Source organism: Stegodyphus dumicola, chromosome 5 (assembly GCF_044657685.1).
Source record: "Stegodyphus dumicola isolate Sdum_Otavi_A_Nest chromosome 5, ASM4465768v1".
NCBI lineage: Eukaryota > Metazoa > Arthropoda > Arachnida > Araneae > Eresidae > Stegodyphus > Stegodyphus dumicola.
The window spans coordinates 76,055,318-76,066,665 of record NC_140772.1 but is presented as its reverse complement, the minus strand read 5'-3'; the positions used below and the strand labels follow the sequence as shown (position 1 = coordinate 76,066,665).

The window sequence follows — 11,348 nt, the reverse complement described above, 5'->3', positions numbered from 1 at the left end:
TTATGACTCAAAATTGTTAATATGTTCATTTGTTTTGTTTAAAACTATTTATTGCATTTTAAATGGGACTAAATGTGGCAATTCTCCATCTATACATTAATGATTTCTTCTGTGACGTAAATGCATTGTTTGAAAATAGATTATTTAACCATAACCAAGCAAAAGTTGCTTTTTACAATGTAATGATTTATGATTTATTTCTTCAAAAACGCAAATAAAGAATTTAAACTCTGTGTCCAAGTTGTATAAAAAGCCAATGCATTTCTGTTACTCTTCATCCGTCAATTTCAAGCTTCTCTCATTTTCAAAAGCAAGATAAGAAAGAACCAGTTTTTAGGATGAAGTATCAGAAGATTATTTTAGCTGTTGCTGTCGTATTACTTATATGTCAGGTAAAAATGTTTTGGTATTTTCTGCTTAGTGTTCATAGTGTTTTTTCTAATGGGATTCAATAACAGTAACGTTCTATTTACCTTATGAAATAATATTTATTTAAATTTCACCTACATGTTTCCTGTTTGAATCTATATTGATCAAACGATTATTAATATATTAATTTCCTGTTTGAATCTATATTAATTACTTACTATTCTAAAAATAATTCTTTTAAATACGTATAGATAAATCATACAATATTTTATTAATTTCCGTAAATGCTGTTTTATGTTTCTTAAGGTAATAAGATGCTTTTTAAAAGTATTGAAACGTTGACTATTACGTAACATTTTACGGCTGACACTATATGGGATACAATGAACGTTAAGTACCAATTTATAAGATGTTCATTTCAAATGCACTTAGAGGTTATTAGAACTCCTGATACATGAATGCGCACAAATAATCTGTTTAAAAAACATTTTGCTTTTCATATTTTTCTTAGAGCCAACAGTTAATTGGTACAATTTTCAGAATCCCAAGCCTTTGGAAACATGATATGATTTTTGTACATTAAATAATATTAAAGTAATATTTATTTGCATTCCATTAAATATAACAGTGCTTTTTCCTCTATAAAATTATATTTTTAATGATTTTATTATTCATTTAAACAGATTAAATTTTAAATTCTCTTTAATTCCTATTTCCAAGTTCAAGGTTTGGGAAAATGGAAAGTTAACATTTCACACAATAGCTATGCAAATTACGTACTATTGAGTCAGTTGAGTTCTGTAAATTTTATATTGGTTATTATTTGAGCTGGTTTCTATGCATTTGCTTTGGAAATATCTCTAACGCCTGAAGAAACGATGTAATATCTCTTATCGTGGACTTCAATTGATTGATAAAGAAGTGTTATAGAGAGTTAAAGCTTTGCTCCGACAGTCAGATTAGCATTAATTCATTTGTAAGTCTTATAATCAAATCGCAAAGTAAATTCCAGGCCATAACATCCTGTTCTTATTTCATCATATACAACTGTTAAATTTATTCTGAAAGCTTAGAGCTTCAATAAATATGTAATTTGTAGCTTTAATTTGACTTATATCCATTAGTTGCGAAATATCAATTTGTTGGTCTAGACTTCGAAATCTGATCAGTTCACAACATAGTATTGATAAATGTTCTTCCCTTTAATAAATGAGAGATTTTTTTCTTAAAAATCAGTTAATAAAAAATTAATAGCTAATTCCTTCAGCAAGCTACATTTTTACCATAAAATAAGCAGCAATAACATGTTTTAAGCACTGCATATTATTAGACCGCTTTTCTTCAAGTTTAATTCTTCATTATTGGTTTTGTATAGCTTTAGATTGCTTTTCGTTTTAAGATTTTGTCGTTATAAAGACACAACGAGTTTCGAAAGAGATTTTTGATAACATAGTTACGTTACGATCTGTATGATACAATGCGATTCAAAAATCCCGATATCTCTCTGTAAATATTTACTCTAACAGGGAAAATATTTGCGGATACTGCTGCTTGGAATACATGTGTTAGACCTTTCGTAGAAAGCCCATATGCATTACAGGCAAGCTTCAAATACAATGCGCGTAACGTAGAAGGAAATTTCAGCTTGTACCAGAAACTAGGTTCGTTAGACAGACTCAGAGCTTGCTCTCGCTTTAGTATCAAAGCTTTCATGTACACTGACTACCAATAAGTATTTGGACACCTGTGATAAAAAAGAAAAACTAACTTTATTCAAAATCAATAGTTGGTAGAGCCTCCACGAGAGGTAATTACAGCGTGGACCCTCCGGGGCATACTTTCCACAAGTCTTTGTATGACAGTTAGTGGTATTTTCTTCCACTCGGCTTGGAGAAGACATTGAAGTTCCTTCACCGATTTTGCACGGGTAGTGCACCCCTGAATTCGGCGATGCAACTCGTCCAAGAGGTTCTCGATAGGGTTCAGGTCTGAACTCTGAGCAGGCCAGTCCATTCGATGAACTCCATTGGCACCATACCAAGCCTAGGTTAACGCCGAAACATGACAACTGGCATTGTCGTCCTGAAAGTAACAGGGGTCCAACCCGTTAAACTGCCACAACGTAGGAAGCACATTGTCATCCAAAATAGTGCAGTAGGCATCGAAGTTGAGCTTACCATGAAATGTGGACCAAGGGTCCCATCCCATACCAGCAGAAACACCCCCAGACCATAATTCCACCTCCGCCGAACTTGACTGTTGGCACAATGCAGTCTGGCAGGACAGGTTCTCCAGGTAGACGCCAAACCCAGACCCTGCCATCCGAACGGTAAAGGGTAAACCTTGATTTGTCACTCCAAAGAAACCGTTTCCACTGATCTACCGTCCAATTTCGATGTGCTTTGGACCACATTAACCGAGCAGCGCGGTTGGACTTTGTGATCAAAGGCTTATGGGCAGCAGCGCGACCATGAAAACCAAGCAGATGTGCTTCCTTACGGATGGTATTCATTGAAACAATACTCCCGGATGCCTGTTGAAACTCCTCGCGGATGAGGGCCATCGGTTGGGTGCGGTTCTTCCGAATTTCTCTGGACAGCACTCGTCGGTCTCTATCTCCCAGTTTCGCTAGTCTGCCGACTCGGGGCACATTCCGACAATCACCGCTCACCTTCCACTTTTTAATCACATAGGCCACTGTCGATTTTGGGTACTTCAGATCGCTAGATATGTCCCTTAAGGATCGGCCACATTTGTGGTACCCGATAATTATACCTTTCTCGAAATCAGAGAGCTCCGAACTGCGAGGCATCTTGCATGCGACTAAAGCCGATGCTGTTTCCTACACGATATATACCGGTGGAGTGCGTGACGTACCTTAGGACCGCAGATATCGTCACCTGCATAGGTGTCCAAATACTTATTGGTAGTCAGTGTATTAGGGAATATTAGAAGAAACAACAATCAGTATGGCCATGAGTTTCTACACAACACAGTATTGATAAATTTTGAATAATTAATTCTGAACCTCTTAATTCTGAATACCAAGTAAACATTTACTTGGTATTCAGAATTAAGAGAATTTTCACATTTATTCAATTACCTCCAGAAATAAGGAAGAAATATCAATGAAATTTGATATAGACCTAGATTGATATAACACAAAAAATATGCCATACAATAATCATAGTGCGCACTAGACATGAGCAAAATCGTTCTGTTATGAGTTCATATCATCTCTCACTGAACTGAATAAATTATTTTTATGGCTCACCTCTTCCTAAAATTAACCTTGATGAAAGCTATCAGGAATGAGGAGTAAATCAAGAGTGGTTAGAGAAAACTGCAGCAGAAATCGTAAGCAATCGAACCAGTAGTGAAATCGGGAAAGATCAGCCATGCTGGGGCGAAGAGCGAAAAGAATCGAAAAAGCAGAACAATCGAAAGAATTGTCCCAATCAAACGCTAACGAACTGATTTCTTTATACTAACTGCAGTATTGTTATTTCTTAGAAATAGCAATAAAATTCTATAATGAAAAAAATTCTCAATGCTCTGAAATAGTATAAGTTAAATTCACTTTTAATATGAATGAATAAACATTCTTTTTTCCCCTAAAATGAGAATCAAACTTTCAGGTGGCAAGCTGCCAACAACAACTTCGCTCTCTTTTGGCGTTCGCTCGCTCAGTAAAATGAATAAGTTCGTGAACGAATAGCTATCTCTATTCCTGGTATACTTTTAACAAGAGCTCTTTCTAAACTACAAAACAGCCACCGTTCCGTTTTCTAGAATCAACTGTTCATTCGCTCAGTAAAGTGAAGTGGTTCTTTGAATCAGTTCTAGCAAGGATCGTCCAAATCTAGAACACACTCATGATCGTGGTTTATGTTTAAATGCTATTAAGAAAAATTTGAATATAGGTAGACTTAAAATACTTATATTATAAAATGCATTCTGGCCACTACAGTTACACGCAATTTATTAAATTTGAAACTGAAACATTAACTACAATCTGCAACAATTTATTTCTGATTGTTTACAAGCACCTTAAGTGTATGTATTCACAACATTGATATTCAAAGAAATTAATACAGTAAATAATTATTTCAGGTGGTTTCAAGCAAAGAGTGCAACACAGATATGGACTGTTCAGAGAAGCAGTGCTGTCTGGAAAAAGATGGAGCAAGAAAATGTTCAGCTTTAGCTAAAAAAGGTAAGATTTAAATATAATCCTTAATTTTAAATTTATATGATATTATTTAATGGATTATAATTATTATTTTTTTATTTTCTATAAATATGTCTCTTTTGCTAATTATTAACAACATAATTCAAACATTCATTGTGGTAATCTATAAAACTAGAGCGGCACTACTTGGGCAAAAGATTTTCTTTTTCCTGATTTGAAATCATTATACAAATCATGACGAAACATTTTTTCTCTCCTTGAAAGTCATTTTTGCGCCCATAAATGCTTCAAGCAGACAAGCTTTATAAAAATTGATGCGATCGAAAGGAATAAAGAATTTGAGAATGATGAAAATGTGTTTTTTGCAGTTTTCAGTTATATTAATTTAAACTCATTCGGGACTGCTGATAACTCCAGCTACTTAGTGAAGAAAATTGTAACGAAGTAAATTTACTTATGAGATGATATTCTTGAAACCGAATGAATCATAGCATATTTTTTTTTAAAAAAAGATTATACAGCGTATTTAAACAATACTGCGCCATCAAATACTATATTAGAAAATCAAATAATTGACCGACATAATAAAATATGTGATGGTGGTTATTGATGACAACAGAAACATATATATTGAACATATTTCTAACCGCGCCAGTTGCCGAAGCTGCATGAATAGGCATATGTATCTCTTAAATACAGTATTTTATAAATTGCAGTATATTATAGTATAATGAACAGTTTCTCACTATAGTATATTTCGTATATTTTTTTCGCACTATAATACAAAAAATTAAATAAACCACGTTAAAGATATTTTTATTAATTATTTATGTAATTTTAATATTGTCTGATGATACACTTGTTCTATTCGTTTGATCTGATGAACCTAGATTTAATTTTTTGGTATTCCAGCAAAAGGTGATATTTGCAGGATCGTTTCTAACAACAGATGGCTTCCTTTTACTTGCCTGTAATTATGAGTATGAATCCTATGATACACTAAACTCAAGAGTAAATTTTGTTGAACCTGCTGTAGTACCAATACTCATATTATATAATCTTTATAAGGTCGTCTTAAACAAACACTAATAGGGAATGTGTGTGGAACAATACCCACTATGCTGCTTCGTCACCTTACTGAATTGTAATGAGGATCTGTTAATAATGAGAGTAAATTTCTAATTATGATGATTGATATCAGGAAAATGTTTGAGTGAATGAAAAGTAGGGATGGCTATCAGTGTTGCTTTGACTGTTAATAAATGTGAAATAGGATTGCTTACAACTGCGAGATGCAATATACGATCGCTTGAACTGCATTTTCATTGCGCTTAAAGTACAATGAAGACCAAAAAAAGGTATGATAGGTCCTCTTCAGGGACACTTACTTCTGTGCATACTTTTGGTATGTTATATAAATTAATAAAATAATGTGGTAATGTAATAATAGTAAGTACCGTATTTATTTATTTATTATATATTTATGCACTGTTGCTTTTCGTGTAATTTAGTACGGTAATACCATCAGTTTCTTTGCTTTGTTATCATGGTTCATGGGTGGTAAATCATCTATTGAGAGAGTACTAGGTTTCTGAAAAACATTAAATGATGATAAATATTTTCATTTTTAGGTGCACAGTGCACTGAGCCAGAAATGGAATTGCATCCTGATCACTGCCATTGTAAAAGTGGCCTTACTTGCTCGGAAAGTGGTGGAATGGTAAGGAAAGAAAAATGATAATTTTACTATTACTGGACTTGTTTTGTTAACAGAATCCAAGGAAAATCCAAACGAACCTTAATGACTTCGCATAGTATAGACCCATGCAACACAAGTTAAATCTATCTTTAATGACTGGGTATGCGCGTTCAACTAAGACAGCGAGGCAGAAAATTGTGCTACATACAAATCTCTTCCGTACCTATTTTTTATGAATTGATACAAATAGTACAAAAACGCACAATAATTACTAGTAACACGACATAAAATGTTACTTGGTCACACGTTCAGGTGTTAATCCATTTTCCTTGCCTCTCATGTTCATTGCAGGTCTGATTAAAGCACTTTCGGCACACTAGGTGATTAGCACTATTAGCGCAATGTCAAATATATTTATATTGTAAACTGTCCTATGGCCTTATTTAAATAATTAAAAATAGAATATTTTTACCATTCTCAGTTATTATAAATACAACCTATTAAAACTACGTGCTTTTTGCAAGCATAGTCATAGAACTTGTCACTGTATTGTAATTCTTGAACAGTATCATTTTCTAGAAACAGAATGAAAAGTAAATTTATCTTGATTTAAATATGCCCTTAAATAAGATTTCATAAATTTCACCTTAAGCAGCTTTTAAACTTCTCTGTGTCGGGAATACTGATATAGTAATTATCAAAACGTTTTTTGAGGCGACGTGCTAGGATACGTGTGTTCTAAGGATTATATACCAATGTAGAAAGCAAGTTCCTTGGTGCTTTTTCTCACTATCGATATGTGATTCTGTAATGCGTACAATTTTATATTTATTCTTTCAAAGCATTAATACTAAACTAATGGTTGCTTAATAAATATATACTTAGCTGTTATTTTCCTTCAATCAGTTCAACTTTTTTCAGTTTTCCCCAATCAATTCCTGGATAATTTTTAAAGATCATAAAACGCCAAACTATTCAGATTATTGCTTCATTAAAGAAACTGCTTTTCTGAATCAAATGAAGTTTCATCCAAGTACTTACTACAGAATATTCGTTTCATTTTTCGAATTCTATTGGATATGAAAATTAATTCAACGTCTATAATTTCTACTAATTTTTTGAACATAAACCACAGTGTATCTAAATGCATTTTATGACTATAAGAGCTCAAGAACTTTTGCACATAATTTGAAACAGATTAACGCTTATTATATTGCACATCAGGAGGTTCAAATATTCGCTTACATAATTGTCATATTTAACACAAAACAATATTTTCATACTATATTCCAGTCACTGCATTGGGATAGTGTTGTTGTCTGCTGGTGCCTTCCGAAAATTTGCAGCCTAGGCTGTTGCTTATATGGTAGTTGCTTGAATGTACCTGAGTGTTAAAAGTACACAAAACATAGCCTCAAGTGTCACTCGAATAATCTAATATTTATATCTGCAAACTGACGAGATAATCTTATAATGCCATCTGCTTGTAATAGCGAAGTGAGCTGGAATTCGATTAGCCCATTGGAAGTGGATCAGAAGAAAAAACACTACATATGCACAGTAAAACTTTTCCTGGCATTACGATCATTTACCATTAATTATTCTGCTATTGAACATTATTATTCTGCTACGAACATGTCATTAGAAGCCTTAAGATAATCTGAAGATTCCCATAATGCAAGTGCTGTTTTTTATAGCACTAGTGTCTAGTAAAATCTCCGATCTAGTATGTTCAGAAGTTAGAGGAGTTATAAGGAATCGTTATCGTAATCCCCCTTACGGAATAAAGAGGTTGATATGGCTTCTGTCGAACTATTGCAGGCTACTCTCCAAACAGCTTTTAACAGGGCGAAACACAAGGAATTATGTGCATCCTGCTTTGTGTGCTTTCGTGCTGTAACGACTTAGCAATTTTTGATGACAAAAGGAAAAACTGTGCTTCGAATCTTAGCGAGGACGCAATTGATTTCTCACGTACCTGGTTTTAAAAGAAAAGAGAGAAACACTTCTAAGAATCGTTTCAGAATTAATCTGTAGACAATTGTTTGTTTAATTGAAGGAAGACTGTCTAACCGAAGAGATTCATTCGTTGAAGATGTTTTTCGGAAAAATTACAAGGGCAAAACCAGGAAAACTCTCCCTAGTTTGCCGGAATTCAAAACCCACATCGGTCAATGTTAAGCAGTCTGGGCCTTCAAGATATTAGTCATAAAAGTTATATAACTGAATACATATTTTCAAATGCTACTCTAAACATGAGGAAACGGAACAAGGCAAGAGGATTATACAGGTGGTACAAATTTTAAACAAGGTTCCTGTGTCCATCATTCATCTTAGAAGTATCAACAAATGTTATAGAACGTCGTCTATAGTCATCTTGTCTTGCAGAAATTCACTCTGCAGTCTATTTATATCTAGTGCCTGTATAATTGGTAACTGGTGTATGTTACTGCTTGTCGATGTAAGTTAACAGTAATTGCATGATGCTATATTACTTATGAAATTTATTCTATTTCACTTCGCTGCAGATTTAGATATGATAACTTCCTAATTTTTTGCTAGAGGAGGCTGAAATTGCTTTTATTCAGCCCACTTTATTAAAGACACACCTCACGTGTACATTGTGGAATAATTCTTTTCTAAATTAAAAAAAAAATGTCTTCATGGACCTTTTTCTTGAATTCTAGATATTCATAGTATCTAAATGGCAGCACTTTCTAAACCCGTGCTGGTATTTTAATTTTTAAAAGATGTGAATTATTTCCTGCTAATGGTGTATGCTATTGCTTGTTATTTATTTTAGTTACAGTATGAGAATTTCTAAGTCTCTTTTTCACTCAAAGGGAATAATTTCCCTAATTATTGTTTATTTGTTAATCTTGACCTTGAATGTTTTTGCTGATTATACTGTTAAAATTCAAAATCTACTTGGAAATCTCTAAGCCATTATACAACATAAATTATTGAAATTTTAAGCAAATCGGGTAGTAATTCAAATTATTAGTGTGACTTAAATGGTTCTTAATATGTAGTCGAAAAATATTGTGGGGGCACGATGAATAAGACGTAAGAAATGACTACTCTCTCAATAAAATTGTGGTTATAGCTCAAATTATTTATTGTTCAAAACCTAAATACTTTGCGTTTGCACAAGAGTTCAGATACGTAACAAATAGATAAAAATAATATTTTCTTCTGTACTGTAAAATCTGTCGTGCTTATAATTTTTAGCTTATGCTTTAACTAAAACTTCCTTATTCAGTAACATTTAACCTATAATTATTCCTATTAATATTTATTAACATGTATTATTCCTTAACTTATGTTATTATATAATAGGGTCTTATCAATTTTAATGCAAAAATTGGAAGATATTTATTCACATTCACATAAGCTCATTTGAAAGAGAGAAGGGTAAATATGTACATTTAACCTAAGGATTAGAAACCTGGATAGTGGAATCAGGATATTCTGATGCGTAAAAAATCTAGTTAAAATTTCAGTTGTCTATTTCAACAGTTCTAATGAACAATCTGAATTAAAAAATAGGTATAAAATTTAAATTAGATGTTCATTAAATAATGATATCTATGAAGTAATTCAAACAAATATTAGCTTTTCAGTATTAAAATATATCAGTAGTACTTTTAAAATATCATATTTCAATATTATATTTTCTTTTAGTAGTAGAAGTAAATTTAACATTTGTCAAGCTTTAAAACTTGACATTTGGCTAGCCTATTCCCTCTAGAAAGCTTAATATGATTGTGCATATGAGTTAACAGGAAAAATCAAAGAAGAATAAGCACTTCTTTCCAAATTTAACAACTTGTTTTCATCGATTTCTTAGACTAAAATTTACAAAATTTTAATATTAATAGAAAAATTCATGATACATTAGAAAAAAAACTTTGTTTATGAAATAAGTAATCATTCTGTATTTTTATAAACTCCAAGTTGGATAATAGAAAATATGATTTTAAGTTGTATTACAGAATTAACAATCTTTACCTGCAATATCGAGGAAAAAACTGCAGTAGCTACTCAACGACCTGTTCTGATCAATTTTTCTTCTGCATTGTGGGTACGGTTATGACAATTGATCTCGGGTAGATTGTTCCAGGTTTGAATTCGGTGAATGGATTAGTTGCATGACTAATTTCTTTGTTTTCTCTAAACATATTTTGCAGTTCCCCCATATGAAGCATATATAAAAATCAGTTTTCTTTAGGAAATCCTCCTCGAATACATACCTACTGTTGAGCAGATAGTTCTTTCGTAATATGCCGAATTCGACTAAACAAGCAAGCAGACTTTTATATTTCCACTCGAATCTCCAAGCCATATCTAAAACATATGGCAGAAATAAACGAATTAGAGATATAATAAATATTTTGTTCTTCCGAAGTTCTACAATTAATAAAAAAAGAATTATAAATGTATTAAATCTCTTTAACAAATAATAATTTATTTTTATCTTTTTTTTATACATTTTTCTATTTGCAGCTGAAATGCATGAAAATGTGAAGAAAAAAATCTTGGAAAAAGAATGCATATTCTTTATGTGTCACACTGTTATTCTACAGAAAAGTTTCTTTATGAAAATCAAACTGTATTTTCAAAATGAAATAAAGTCTGTCTAAAGTTGCATGAGTCATTATGTTTCTCGAGTCTTTAATTCATTCAGTTTCTTTGTTAACAGATTTCAAATACGCTAAATTAAAAACGGATCTTCAAGTAAGTGAGTAAAATATATATTCACCTGATTCCTGATTATATATTATATTTGCTTATCTTGATATCAACAACGAAATAATGCAATTTGGTTTAGGCTTATGTTTAAGATTAACCTTCAATTTTTTAACTATGCCGCCTGCTTGTCAGTTTGCATCAACGTTTGGTCAAAGGCTATGAATATAAGATAAAATTTAATTTAAAACTAATTGTTAATAAAACGGAAAGCAAAGTTATCCCAATTTTATGTATGTAAAATACTGTGAAAATTATTTACATGAAAAGGAGTTAAAACTAGCTACGGAAAATGCTTATTTAATAAGAAATGCTAGCACCCCTAATAACAGTATAGGA

The 11,348-nt window shown here is 32.2% G+C and overlaps 1 long non-coding RNA gene across 1 annotated transcript; it reads left to right on the top strand.

Annotated features, from left to right (window-relative positions):
- Positions 1 to 235: 235 nt before the first annotated feature.
- LOC118188134 (uncharacterized) lies at positions 236 to 10,917 on the top strand. Its single transcript, XR_015041151.1, has 4 exons — positions 236 to 392; positions 4,483 to 4,585; positions 6,193 to 6,281; positions 10,767 to 10,917. It is a non-coding gene; the product is annotated as an uncharacterized LOC118188134 (long non-coding RNA).
- The last annotated feature ends 431 nt before the right edge of the window (positions 10,918 to 11,348 follow it).